This window comes from Plecotus auritus (assembly GCF_963455305.1).
Source record: "Plecotus auritus genome assembly, chromosome: 9".
NCBI classification, from domain to species: domain Eukaryota; kingdom Metazoa; phylum Chordata; class Mammalia; order Chiroptera; family Vespertilionidae; genus Plecotus; species Plecotus auritus.
The window spans coordinates 123733066-123748566 of NC_137783.1; the positions used below are offsets into that span (position 1 = coordinate 123733066).

A 15501-nucleotide genomic window follows, 5' to 3' on the forward strand; every position below is an offset into this window, starting at 1 on the left:
TGGAGTTTCCTCAAAAAACTGAAAATGGAACTCCCATTTGACCCAGTAATCCCACTCCTAGGAATATATCCTAAGAAACCAGAAACACCAATCAGAAAGGATATATGCACCCCTATGTTCATAGCAGCACAATTTACAATAGCTAAGATTTGGAAACAGCCTAGGTGCCCATCAGCAGATGACTGGATCAGAAAACTATGGTACATCTACACAATGGAATACTATGCTGCCGTAAAAAAGAAGGAATTACTACCATTTGTAGGCACTTGGATGGAATTAGAGAACATTATGCTAAGTGAAATAAGCCAGTCAATGAAAGAAAAATACCACATGATCCCACTCATTTGGGGATAATGAAAAACATTATAAACTGATGAACAAAAAAATAGTTACAGAGGCAGTAAAGCATCAAACAGACTGTCAAATTACAGTGGTAAGGTTAGGGAGAGGTGGGGGAAATAAGAGATCAACTGAAGGACTTATATGAATGTATATAAGAGTAAGCAACGGATACAAAACATTGGGGGGTGAGGGCATGTATGGGAGTGGGGTGGGGGTGGGGGGCAATGGTAAGATATGTACACATATAATACCTTAATAAAAATTTGAAGAAAAAAAAAAAAAAAAAAAAAAAAAAAAAAGAAACTACAGGGAGGTGACATAAGATGAGGACTGAAAAATATTTAGATCTAAGCGCACATTTGTGATTATTTAGTTTTATTGGGATACAATTCACTTACAAAATTCACCCAGTTAAAGTATGTAATTCAGTTGTTTTTAGTATATTCAGAGTTGTCAATTATCACCACTACAAAATTTCAAAACATTTCTATCATCCCCAAAGAAATTCATTACCAGTCACTACTCATTTTCCCTCCCCCATGGAAAATCATTAGTGATTTTCAAAGAGGGCAGTTTATACAAATGTGGAAAAATGAAAAATAGTAAGGAATTACAAATAACAAGGGCATATTATCCTTAAGAGGACTGGTAGAGACAGGGAGAGTGGAAGAGGTGTCAGGAATGACTGTTTAAAGTGGGAAATGCCTGGCCAATGTGGCTCAGTGGTTGAGTGTCGACCTATGAACCAGGAGGTCACGGTTCAATTCCCAGTCAGGGCACATGCCCAGGTTGCAAGCTTGATCCCCAGTGTGGGGTGTGCAGGAGGCAGCCTATTGATGACTCTCTCATCATTGATGTTTCTATATCTCTCTCCCTCTCCCTTCCGCTCTGAAATCAATAAAAATATTTTTAAACAAATAAAGTGGGAAAGGACTTCAACATATGGTAGGTTGAAGAGAAGGATTCAGGGGACAAATACTAAAAGGTACAAGAACTAGGAGATAAATACTGGGTTTGGTAAATAACAGAATCAGAAGCACAGATGAAAGCACTTGCAAAGGAAGAGATACCTTAGGACAGTGGTCGGCAAACTCATTAGTCAACAGAGCCAAATATCAACAGTACAACGATTGAAATTTCTTTTGAGAGCCAAATTTTTTAAACTTAAACTTCTTCTAACGCCACTTCTTCAAAATAGACTCGCCCAGGCCATGGTATTTTGTGGAAGAGCCACACTCAAGGGGCCAAAGAGCTGCATGTGGCTCGCGAGCCGCAGTTTGCCGACCACGGCCTTAGGACACTGAAGTGATAAAGGTAAGAAAACAATGTATGACTGGCAGTGGGGAAAAGCCAATGGAAAGTATATTTACCTTTCATTATCTAAACTTTAATAGACTTTCAAATATTTCATCACTGGCAAGTTTTACTATTTAAAAAAAAAACACTGATAAATATGCAATAGCAGGCTTTTCTCTATTAGGGAAAAAATGAAATTGGAACCATAAACTGGACATAAGAAGAGGCTTCCCAGTTTCTTCACAAGTTAAAAATGGATGAGCCTAGCGTGGCTCCTGCATTCTTTAACCTCCACACCACAGATAAAATTATGCTTTGCCCAAGTACTATAAACAATTAATAAAGGGCTTGATTCTCCCATTTTGACAAAAAGCAATAGCTACACTGTTGTCTAATTAGCATTGACAGTCATTATACTTACTACCTTCAACCCTTAGAAGCAACATTCTACACATAAAAGATTCATAACCAGGGCATTCATCCAGAATAACTTTATATATCTACACATGTGTACAACTGTATATGTTTGGGAGTGGGATAAGGAAAGGGGAGATACAGTCACAGCAAGAAGTTCCTGTTGAAAGACATTTTACTGACAAAGTAGTTTTCATTCTAACTCAGCAACCCAAGTAGTACTGCTTTGTGGAGATAATTGCTGAACTTCGGCCTACTTTATTGTTCCTTCATTTAACATGAATAATTAAATACACTCTAACATCACCCAATTCCAACATGACAAGTAACAGAAACCTTTTGTGCTAAGTCCTATGGTATGTGCCTCCATTCCAACTTGAATTAAGATAGGAAAAAATAAAACTGAGTAGCAACTGAGAACCCCCAAATAGGGAATAATAATAATAATAATGAAAAACCGATATGAACACTTCTGGAATTTTGCCCCCAAACTCCATTAATTTCTATGGTTAACAAAATCTTGATTTCACATGACACCAATTGCATGAAACTGCTAGTTTCGTAGAACAGTGATAAGAGAAAATGATGGACCCAAGCTCAAATATCACACCTCCCTCTGTGTAATCTTATGCAAGCTACTTTATCTGCCTTTGTCTTAGTTTTCACACTTGTAAACATAGATCACATGTCATAGTGTTGTGTGGTTAAATAAAATTATATATATAATGCCTAGTACATAACAGAATTTAAAAAATCTGTCAAGCCCTGGCCGGTGTTTCTCAGTGGATAGAGTGTTGGCCCAAGCACTAAAGGGTGGTAGGTTCGATCCCAGACCCTGGTCGAGCCTGGTTGGGGTGTGTGCAGGATGCAACGAATCAATGTTTCTTTCTTTCTCTCTCTCCCTCTCTCAACACACACACACACACACACACACACACACACACACACACACACAATGCTTCCGTCCCTTCTACTCTCTCTAAAAAGTCAATGGAAAAAATATCCTCAGGTAAGGATTAACAAAAATAATAATAATTATAACATCAATCCAATTATTGGTCCTATCATTAAAAACCGCAGCTTACTGCCAATAAGCATATGAAAAAATGCTCAACATCGTTACTCATTAGTGAAATGCAAATCAAAACTACCAGATACCACTTCATACCTTATAGAATGGCTATAATTTAAAATAAAAAGACTAAAGAAAATAACAAGTGTTGACAAGGATGTAGAGAAATTTGAACATCAGACTCCGCTGATGTAAAATGGTACAGTCTTTTGGAAAACACTTTTATGTTTCCTCAAAAAATTAAACAGAATTACCATATGACCACTCCTAAATTCCACCCAAAAGAATTAAAAAACAGAGACTTATGAGATCTTGCTCCCCAGAATATGTCATCAATTTAGCTAAAATAAACTCATAAAAAATAAAAAACAAAAAAAAAACAGGGATTATATACCTGTACACAAATGAACAACAGCATTATTCACAATAGCTAAAAGGTGCCTACAACCCAAGTATCCATCAAGAAAAAGATATACAAAATGTGGTATATTACATACAATGGAATATTTATTTGACCATTAAAAGAAATAAAGTTCTGCCCTGGCCAGGTGGCTCAGTTGGTTGGAGCATCACCCATACACCAAAAGGTTCATATCAGGTTCAATTCCCGGTCAGGGCTCATACCTAGGTTACAGGCTTAATCCCCAGTTGGGGCACATATGAGAGGTAACTGATCAATGTTTCTCTTACACATGAATGTTTTTTTTCTCTCTCTCTCTTTGAAAGTCAATTTAAAAAAAGTCAAGTGAGGATTTTAAAAAAAAGAGAATAACATTTTGAAACATGCTACAACATGTACAAAAACATTATACAAAGTTAAATAAGTCAGACACAAAAGGACAAATATTTTATGATTCTACCTATATGAAATATCTAGAATGGGTAAATTCATAGAGACAGAAGGTAGATGAGCAGTTACTAAGAGCTGGAAAAAGGGGGAATGGGTAGTTACAGCTAAATGGTTACAGAGTTTCTGTGTGCGGTGAAAATTTTTTGGAAATACAGTGGTAAAAGTTGCACAATTTTTAAATATAATTAATGTCACTGAATAGTACACTTAAAAATGGATAAACCCATACCAGGTATGTCAGTTGGTTAGAGCGTTGTCCCAACATGCTAAGGTTGTGGGTTTGATCCCTGGTTAGGGTATACAATATACAAGAATCAACCAGCGAATGCATAAAAAAGTGGAACAACAAAAACTGACATTTCTCTGTCTCCCTTCCTCTCTCTCTCAAATCAATACCTTTTAAAAAAACGGTTAAAATAACGAATTTTATGTTACAGAATTTATAAAAGTCATCTTGACAGAAACCTTCACTCAATTTTCCATTTTCAAAAAACTTAATTCTAGAATCTTATCTTTGACAATTAGCAATCAATAGTTTACAAACAAAAAAAATAGGGAAACCAGATTGCTGTACTATTTTAATTTTCCTGTTATCTAAAACTGTTCTAAAAATTTATTTGAAATTTTAAGACAGCTATTGAATCTCAAAATTATTATGCTAAGTGAAAGAAGCCAGACTCAAAAGGCTGTATGTATACTGTATGATGCCAATTTATATGACATTCTGGAAAAGCAAAATTATAGGAATAACAAGAACAAAAATCAGTTGTTGCCAGAGACTGGAGGGTAAGTGGAGGGGACTGATTACAAAGGGTCATAAGGACACTTCTTGGAGTAATGGAAATATCCCATATCTTAATTGTGGTGGTAGTAGTTACACAATGTTGCTATTTCTCACAATTTATAGAGCTGTACACCTAGAAAGGATTAATTTTAAGTAAATTATATCTCAATAAATATGATTTTTTAAAAACGTAAACAGTTAGGTTGTCATGTCATGCACTGATAAATATGCAATAGATGACCCAAGCTCAAATATCACACCTCCCTTTGTATTCTGCAATACAGGCAGAATTCCAGTCTGATAAGTGTCATCATGAGTTTTAGTCAAATAAAACCAGGCTATGAAACCTGGAGCCAGAGAAAACCAAGATGGAAGCATGAGGTATACACCTGTACGTGCTGCCTCTCACAACCACACCAAAACTACAACTAAAAGACAAAACGTCTATCACCCAGAACCACGGGAAAGCTGGATGAGTAGAAGTTCTACAACTTGAAGGAAAGAGAAAAGAGCATTGAGATGTGCACAAGCGTGGAGGTGCGCGAATCCGGCTGGCAGCTGGCGACTGGGTGCGCTGTTTCTTTCAACCCGAAGGGAGACAAAAGCTCCCAATTACTCTGAACTCCAGTTTCCTCTGAACTCCAGTTTCTGGCTTGACTCTGGGGACTCACACCCCTACGGGGAGAAGCTGGACTGTCTGCCAACGGGTCGGAAAGTGAGGGTGGCTTTCTTGCAGAGGTGTACAGGAATTATTTACTGCGCTGGGGCGCAGGACACGGAAACACAGAGACAGCTGACTGGCAACCATCGCTGTTAGCCACGCCCTAGCCTAGTGATTCCCTGAGACCCCGCCCAATTTACAAACCCACCCAAGCTCTGCACAGCGGCTTTTGCATATAAATGGTCTGCCCTATCGCAGCTTAACCTAACAAACTGCAGCTCTGGTCAGACAGTTCCAAAACCTCCAAACCCCAAGCAAAGAGGAGAAATCTGCAGATCTCGCTGTAGCTCCTGATGGGTGGCCTCAGACAGTAGCTGACCTGCACCCCATTGGAGATCCAAAAGCCAGTGTACCTTATGGTCAGTGTGAGACGACACCAGATTTCAACTCCTCAGATCCATAAGTGACACATTCAGGAGGCAGACTCAGTGAGCACCAAAGCCCCACTGAAACAAGTCCTGCCCCATAAGGGTGTCTCCTGCACAGCAGTTCTTCCATTATAGACACAGCAGGTCCCCACAGCCAATTGGACTGGAGGTCAATTCCTCCCAGTGTACCAACAGCAATCAAGGCTTAACTACACCAAGACTTTGCACTCAGCCCACAAAGGGGTGCACCAAGAGCATCCACCTCAGGTGATAGGGGAGGCTGAACCACTGGGCCCTATAGGTCACCTACCACACAAAGCCACTCCATCAACACAGGGAAGCAGCCAAAATGTGGAGACAAAGAAACATGTCACGAATGAAAGAAATGGAGGGAAGCAAACTACTGGAAATAGAGTTCAAAACCACATTTATAAGGTTACTCAATCTTCTAAAAACCTCTGAGGAACTTAGTGAGGATCTTAATGAGAATGCCCAAAAAAAATGGAAAAGGACCAGTCAGAAATTAAGTATACACTGTCTGAAATAAAGTATAGAAACTCAACAGTAGACCAAAGGACCTCAAGAATCAAACCAAAGATTTGAAATATGAGGAAACAAAAAACACCCAACCAGAAAAACAAAAAGAAAAAAGAATCCAAAAATATGAAGATAGTGTAAGGAGCCTCTGGGACAACTTTAAGCGTACCAACATCCGAATTTTGGGGGTGCCAGAAGAAGAGAGAGAGAGCAAAATATTGAAAACCTATTAGAAGAAATAATGACAGAAAACTTCTCCCACCTGATGAAAGAAATAGACTTACAAGTCCAGGAAGCGCAGAGAACCCCAAACAAGAGGAATCCAAAGAGGACCACACCAAGACACATCATAATTAAAATGCCAAGGGCAAAAGACAAAGAGAGAATCTTGAAAGCAGCAAGAGAAAAACAGTTAATTGCCTACAAGGGAGTACCCATACGACTGTCAGCTGATTTCTCAACACAAACAATGCAGGCCAGAAGGGAGTGGCAAGAAATATTCAAAGTGATGAACAGCAAGAACCTACAACCAAGATCACTCCACCCAGCAAAGCTACATTTAGAATTGAAGGTCAGATAAAGAGCTTCACAGACAAGAAAAAGCTAAAGGAGTTCATCACCACCAAACCAGGATTATATGAAATGCTGAAGGGTATTCTTTAAGAAAAGGAAGAAGAAAAAGGTAAAGATAAAAATTATGAACAACAAAATGACAACAAATACATGCCTATCAACAAGTGAATCTATAAACCAAGTGAATAAAAAATCTGATGAACAGAATAAACTGATGAGTATAATAGAATCAGGGGCATAGAAAGGGAGTGGACTGACAATTCTCGGGGGAAGGGGGTGTGAGGGGTGCAGGAAGAGATTGGACAAAAATCTTACACCTATGCCGAAACCGGTTTGGCTCAGTGGATAGAGCGTCAGCCTGCGGACTGAAGGGTCCCGGGTTTGATTCCGGTCAAGGGCATGTACCTTGGTTGCGGGCACATCCCCAGTGGGAGGTGTGCAGGAGGCAGCTGATCGATGTTTCTGGCTCTCTATCCCTCTCCCTTCCTCTCTGTAAAATATCAATAAAATATATTAAAAAAAAAAAAAATCTTACACCTATGGATGAAGACAGTGGCGGGGGTGGGGGGGGAGGCCGGAATTAGGTCATGGGGTGGGGTGGGGAATCAGGTGGAGGGGAGCTATGGGGGGAAAAAAAGAGGAACATCTGTAATAATCTGAACAATAAAGATTTATTTAAAAAAAAAAAAAAAACAAAGAAAAAAACCTGGAGCCAAAGAGCACCTTTTTCTAACTCAGCACTGTGATCTAAAAAAAATACACACACTAAACTAAAAAGAGGAGTCAGAACAGTTATAAATTACATTAGAAACACATATAAAGTAACTTAATAAATCAATTTGGCTATGGCAACTCATAGCAATATGGTTTTGTTGATAGGTTTAATTAGGTCTCCTTCAGTGCTTATCTTGGGGGAAAAATACAGGCTTCACATAATTACCAAAACTGCAAAGAGAACATTTTAAAAAGTGTTTTCCTGACCCCTAATTAGACAGGTATTTTCCTAAGTCTGTCTATCTCGCCCATCAACATCCATGTCCCCCCAGCCCTTCACCAGAAGGTAAGTACCTGCACTGATTGCTTTCTATTGTTTCCTCTCTCTGCACCCTTTTATCTTGAAAGAGGATTTTTGTCTTTACTTTTTCCTCTCATTCCACAGCAGAACTGTAACAATACTTAATCTCTTCCTGCTTCTTCTGTTATTTTCTGAAGGCAAACTGCCAATTTCTGTTTTTATAGGAAAACACTTTTTTTTAAAGAGCCTGCTTCAGTACTGCAAAATATAAACCAATTTTCTTAACTCTACTATTCCTTTCTCTTCTCATAATTAAATTCCTTATCAAATCCCTACTCATTTCACAATAGGAACAAGCATTACTCTGCTTCTCATTTATAGTCACGGACCTCTCCTTTAGTCCTCTTAACCGTGTCTTCCATACTATTCAAGCCACGAGTTCAAAGCCTGTGCTAAGATTTCCCTAATCATCCAGATAATATAAAATTGTGCCATTGGCCTCTAAATTCTTTATAGCAGGTGTCTATTTATTCTCATCTCTTACCTCACCTATGTCCTGTCCTTATCTTTTCAAATAAAGCTTGCAAATCCTTCCTTATTCATTTTCTCTTATCTAAATTCCCCCCCAAGTTGTTCTCTGTGCATTGAAATAACTCTGTCCTTGACACCTCATCACCTTTTCCTACACCAACTCTTTAGGACCTAAATTCTTGCCAGAGCCAGCATGGCTCAGTGGTTGAGCCTCAACCTAAAAATCAGGAGGTCACAGTTCCATTCCTGGTCAGGGCACATGCCTGGGTTGCAGGCTCACGGCAGCTAATCAATGACTGTCTCTCATCATTGATGTTTTTATCTCTCTCCCTTACTCTCTGAAATCAATAAAAATATATTTTAAAAAAAGATCTAGCCCTAACCGGTTTGGCTCAGTGGATAGAGCGTCGGCCTGCGGACTGAAAGGTCCCAGGTTCGATTCCGGTCAAGGGCATGTACCTTTGTTGCGGGCACGTACCTTGGTTGCGGGCACATCCCCAGTAGGGGGTGTACAGAAGGCAGCTGATCGATGTTTCTCTCTCATCGATGTTTCTAACTCTCTATCCCTCTCCCTTCCTCTGTAAAAAATCAATAAAATATATATATATATAAAAGATCTAAATTCTTTATTTTAAAAAAAATCTTGCCTCGTTAACTCTCATCTTTTTTAAAAGTACCTATACTATCCCTTTACAGCAGGGGTCCTCAAACTACGGCCCACGGGCCACATGCGGCCCGCCGAGGACATTTACCTGGCCCACCGGGTGCCGCTGCCTGTCCTGCTTAGCAGCCAACTCGTCCCAGGCGCATAGGAATTTGTTCACAGTTGTTGTTTTTTTAAACTACAGTCCGGCCCTCCAACAGTCTGAGGGACAGTGAACTGGCCTCCTCTTTAAAAAGTTTGAGGACCCCTGCTTTATAGCTTTTGTTTCCCATTAACAAGTTTTTATAACTACTTGAAGTTGGTCTCTCCTAAGTGAAATATAAACTCCCAAAAGGTAGGAAGTATCCATTATTTTATGCATATTCCAAAATCTGGTGCTATGCATCTAAACAAAGAAGTACTACAGTATATGAAAAGATGCACTGAAAAAATACTAGGCTTAGCACTGTAAGACAATGTTCAAGCAGTGCCTCTAATGTATTATGCTAAACAGTCACAACCTCACTGGGCCTCATTTTCCTCTTTAAGAAAATGAGAAAAAAGCCCAGCTGGGCCCTTGCCAGTTTGGCTCAGTGGATAGAGCTTGCGGACTAAAAGGGCACATGCCCGGGTTGTGGGCTCAATCCCCCCAGTTGGGGGGGAGGGGCATTCAGGAGGCAGCCAATCAATGATTCTCTCTCATCATTGATGTTTCTATCTCTCTATCTCTCTCCCTTCCTCTCTGAAATCAATAAAAAGTATATATAAAAAAGGAAAAAGCCCAGCTGGTGTAGCTCAGTGGTTGAGCATCAACCTATGAACCAGGAGGTCATGGTTCCATTCCTGGTCAGGGCACATGCCCAGGTTGCAGGCTCGATCCCCAATAGGGGGTGTGCAGGAGACAGCCAATCAATGATTCTCTCTCATCATTGATGTTTCTATCTCCCTCTCCCTCCCTCTCTGAAATCAATAAAAATAAAAAATAATTGTAAAAAAAGACTTGCCTTGTTTACTCACAGAAAATAAAGTCTGTGAAGGTAAAACGCATCAGCTAAGTTATAATCAGCAAGCAATACAAATACAAGGATATTATTTACTTTATCACTGTTAGTCACAGGTACTTGTTTAACATAAAGCTCTGGTGTTTTGTGTGTGTTTTTTAAAACCAAACTCAATGATTAGCAAATTAAGTGTATCAACACTGTACATTATTCATATAAATAATTGAACTGTTGTAATATAATACTAACAAAAACATATGCTTAAGAGTAAGGATGCTGCCCTGACCGGTTTGGCTCAGTGGATAGAGCGTCGGCCTATGGACTGAAGGGTCCCAGGTTCGATTCCGGTCAAGGGCATGTACCTTGGTTGCGGGCACATCCCCAGTGGGGGGTGTGCAGGAGGCAGCTGATTGATGTTTCTCCCTCATCGATGTTTCTAGCTCTCTGTTCCCTCTCCCTTCCTCTCTGTAAAAAATCAATAAAAATATTTTTTTTTTAAAAAAAAGAGTAAGGATGCTAATTATATAGTATCTTACGTAAATGCATTCTCAAGGTTAAAATATAAATACTTGCTGCTAAGCCTTCAAATCAATAAAAATCAAGAATGTTTAAAAATCTCACTCCCTTTTATAACTAAATAGCTGAACCTAAAATTTTAAGACATATGGAAGGTAGGTGTTTTTTTTAATATGTGGGTGTTTTTTAATTGATTTTAGAGAGAGATAAAGGGAGAGGGATAGAGAGATAGAAACATCCATGAGAGAGAAACATCTATTAGCTGCCTCCTTTAAAGCCCCCTACTGGGGGGTGAAGCGTACAATCTAGGCATATGCCTTGATCGGGGAATCAAACGCAAGTGACCTCCTGGTTCATGGGTTGAAGCTCAACCACTGCGCCACCCTAGCTGGGCTAAAAGGTCGTTTTAAATTACATAAATCTCCTTAACTGCCTAAAATGTCCATGTGTACTCTCCTATTGTGTTTTGAATCCATCACATGTTGTAAAGAACAGATACAAAATATGAAGGCACAAAATAAAGATATCAAAAATGTGACTCCACCACAGAGACAAGGTAAACAGTTTCTTCTAGTTCCATATGAACAACCTGAAAGATACCCTACAGCAATATCATTTCCAAATATGACCATAATGCCAATAAGAAAAGTATCATGGATGAATACTATCAAAATGATTAGAAATTAGAAATGACTTTGACATTATCCTTTTCAAGCAGGAATCTAAGATAGAAAAGCAGAATTTTTATACTTTAGATCTGCACTGTCCAATATGGTAGCTACTAACCATGTGCAACTATTGAGTGTTTGAAATGTGGGTAGTCCGAAGTGAAATGTGTTGTAAGTGTAAAATGCACACTTACAAAGAATGTACTCATTCCCTCTCCATCTCCCAGTCAGGTGATCACATCCTTTTTAGTACTACTTGGATCTACTACTGTCCTTAAAACCATAGTGTTATAATTTGCGTGTGTGTCTCCCCCAGATAAACTAGAGAACTTGAGAACAAGCACTGTCTCATTCATTTTTCTATCCCTGGAACCACTGGAGTGCCAGGCACCCTTAAAGGGCCCCTGAAAACAATAAGATCTTTCACAGGGTAAAGTTTTAGCCCTATTGCGGTACAACTAACAAATCAAAACATGTACTATATGAATGCACAGCACTAACACATTCACCTGCCTCAAATTCTTTTTAGTATATGGCAAATATATAATAAAATGGTTAATTTATGTTATCAAAACAATACAAGTTATAAAGCATTAAATAAATGCTTTGCACTACTGCTCTGAAAAGTTTGGTCTGATGCTCTGATAAGAAGTCTGAGCTCTTGGGAAATCCAACACCCTCATTAGGTATAAGTTCGCTTACTGAATGAGCTTACTAAGTAAGAATATTGTGCAAGATGAAAGAAAGATTCCTAGATATGGGAACTGATACTGCCATCTTCAATTAATTTAAAATTTTGGAACCATTCATGGCTGAAGGGAGAAATAATCATATGTTAATATACAGCTAATTACATAATAGTTTCTAAAATTCCTAAATGCAAGCATGCCAACTTTCATATTCTATAAAACAGAAAAAAAAACTGTGAAACTTATGGTTGAAAACATTAAAATATATTACAAACAGCAACAGAGATTTTCATCAGAAAAAAATTGCTTTAGAATCTGTTAATTTAGGCAAAATAACTTGTGGAAGCTCTGTATGTGCTTTGTACCAACATAAAAATCACTTTTGAATTAAGTTTGAGTTAAATAACAAAATTTATATTTTCATTCAGTCATAATGCTTTTCAGTACTCAATGACCTCAACTAAGGCACTTCGGTCTAATTTGCTACCAGGAATAAGAGCACCAACCCCAACTACGGCAGAGCTGCTAAGTCTCCTAGGAAGACTTGGACACAAGCCAAGGAGGCAAAGGTACAGTCTCTCCGGGAATCAGTGTTCCCGGATCTCCTAACATGCAATCTTCCCCCTTTAAACTGTCTTCGCCCCTCTTCTAATAGCTTTCTTTTGTCTGAATCTCTTTTCACCTATGGCTTTGATGCTCCCAATTTGTTTTTTAAAAAATCTTCCCAATTGCCTGACACCACCTGGAAGATTTCAGGCTATCTCTTTAGTAGGTAATCTTGTTCAAAGAGGAAGGCCTCTTTCCTTAACACTCAACACCCACTGTTACAAATAAAAATATAATTACAGCCTCACCTTCTATCGGGATACTATAGGGCAAGAACTACTACAGATTCTTCCACGTTCTTTATCATCAGACTTTCCTCCTCGCTTAGTTTACTTCCTTCCTCATTTCCCTTCTCAAACCCTGCTCTCCACTCCCGAGAAGAATTCCGCAGCTAGAGAATCTCGTTCTTAAAGCCAAACCATTTAGTGAGGAAAATAGGTATGTGCTGCTTTTTTCTTCAATTATTTATTGTTCCTCCGTCACTCAGGACGTTAATCTGACCGCCCTCCCAGAAAGATGATGCGCTAAATACACACTGAAATAAAGTCTTCCCCCAAGCAAGTGGTTTCGCGGCAAAAAAAAAAAAAAGGCAACCTCGAGGAAGTGGGATGAAAAAGAATCTTCAGCCCCCAAAGCCCGAGGTGGGAGGGACAACAAGGTGAAAAGGGGTTGAGGGGAGAGAACATAAGCGAGAAGTGTAATACACAGTCGCCAGACTCAACATTTCGTTGAGAAAACCACCGGCCATAGAGACTCCAGCCCGGTCCCCAGGGACAAGGGGGTGGCCTTTCCTTCCCCTTGGGGACTAAACTAACTCCCAGCGCCCCCGCCCCAGTTCCCGATAAGAGGGCCTGGTAGGGGCGCAGGCCCCTCGCACCTTCGGCGGGGCAGTCGGCAATGGCCTGGGTGGAAGCCAGGCCCGGAGGGAGGTGAGTCGGGTTGGGGCAGCGTCAGGAGGACGGGATGGAGGGTCAGAGGCGGGCACCCGCGGGACTGGCGGCCGCGGCAGGGACCCTTCCATCCCGGAATCCCCGGGGCCCTCGCCGCCCTTGCGGAGCTGGGTTCCAGGGACCAGCCCCCGCCGCACCGCCGCTCCTCACCTCACGCTGCCTGAGCCTCCGTTTCCACCACAACCCGAGCCGCAGCCGCCGCCACTATCTGAGCCATTTTCCGCTCAGCTGCCTCAGCCGCCGCGGAAAGCTTCGGCGGACTCCGCGGCCAGCCAAGCATAAACGTCACTTCCGGTCGGGGAAGCACCGCCTTCCGCGCCCAGGCTGCTTGCGGATTGGCTGGTGCGGACGGCCTACCTGAGGCAGCGGGGCGGGGCTTGGGCGCCTCTTGCGAGGTGCCAGCTCTGATGGTGGGTGCCAGGGTCTGGCTTTCCACCCGGGAATGTTGAGCGAACTCTGGACGCCTCGCATCTCAGCCCCAGAGAGGGGAGTGGGGCCTCCGTGGACTCTGGCCGGGCCTCCAAAGCCCCGCCAACCGCTGACGTGCTCTGTTGTTTCCGTGCCCTCTCGGGGACTCCGCGCTCGCCTCCGTCCCGGCTGCGGCTCCTGGATTCATGGTCTCCGCCCCAGGCCGCACCGAGATTAGTTTGATCGGAAGACTGAAAGGAACAGACAAGATACATTTACCGATTTCTCACGGTGGAGCGGGTGATTGTGGGGTGTGTGGTTAGGGACCCATAGGTGGATGTATAAAGCGCTTCCAGAAGCGCTCATTTAATCCTCACAACAGCCGGGTAAAGAAGATAGCTCAGCCGAAACCGGTTTGGCTCAGTGGATAGAGCGTCGGCCTGGGGACTGAAGGGTCCCAGGTTCGATTCCGGTCAAGGGCATGTACCTTGGTTGCGGGCACATCCCCAGTAGGGAGTGTGCAGGAGGCAGCTGATCGATGTTTCTCTCTCATCCATGTTTCTGACTGTCTATCACTCTTCCTTCCTCTCTGTAAAAAATCAATAAAATATATTAAAAAAAAAGAAAGAAAGAAAGAAAGAAGCCCTAATATGAGCCCAGGAAAAAGTTCACTGTAAAAGGAGGGATTACATTTAAAAAAAAAAAAAAAAGAAGAAGATAGCTCAGTAAGTCCCAGCCAGTCGTTTCTTTTCTACGTAACAAACTATCTTCACATACAATCTCCATAATACTTTTCTCATGATCACTGAATTCGAGTATGCGTCTAAAGCGGTTTGCCCTCAAATGTTAAAAAAATTACATAACCATGTCAAGCAGGTAGGAAAATTATCCACATTTACAGATGATGAGGCTGGGAACACGATTCAAATTGGGAACTAACTCCAATCCGTAGCATTTTACAAAAGATTTCCCTTAAACAGTAAGAGAAAGGGGTTTGCTCCTTCCAGATACTCACAATCTAATGTGGTACAGTGGTTTGAGCTGCAATTTTTAAAAAAAAACACAAAACGTTTTTTCTAAATTTGTGAGAAGTCTGTAAGTAGAAGCTTATCTCCAACACACAATGGGAAAGAAATCGAATATTTTTTCTTTTTTGAGGGGGTTTGGGGGGTTGGGAGGATTTGAGGATTTGAAGTGGATGAAGTTCTCTAATTGCTGTAATAAATGTGCCTACACCTCCCAGGAGATGAGACTGGATGGAGTTGTTATTCTGTGAAAAGTTTAGAAGCAACTGGCTACCAACTCTAGTCCAACCACCCTTCCTATTCCTAACTTTCCAACCCCCTCCAGGCATACATACTTCCAAGCAGGCTTTACACACCCTAGAAGAATGTCCCTTAGGAATTCCCTTAGTTTCACAGCATTGTTCTACTTTATCTTCTCATCAAAGGAGGAATTTCGAGAATTGGCAGCTCTTTCATAAGATTAAATGGAGAGGGGAAACCCCATTTATCTTG

General features: G+C 40.9%; 1 protein-coding gene across 3 annotated transcripts in view; it reads right to left on the minus strand.

Moving 5' to 3' along the window:
• Window positions 1–13848, minus strand: part of PIK3C2A (phosphatidylinositol-4-phosphate 3-kinase catalytic subunit type 2 alpha) — a 108779-nt gene extending 94931 nt beyond the window's left edge. For all 3 annotated transcript variants that reach the window (XR_013961591.1, XM_080687136.1, XM_080687137.1), the window contains exon 1: window positions 13727–13848. The gene's annotated coding sequence lies outside the window, so the exon portion shown is untranslated. The remainder of the gene's footprint in view (window positions 1–13726) is intronic.
• Between the last annotated feature and the right edge of the window lie 1653 nt (window positions 13849–15501).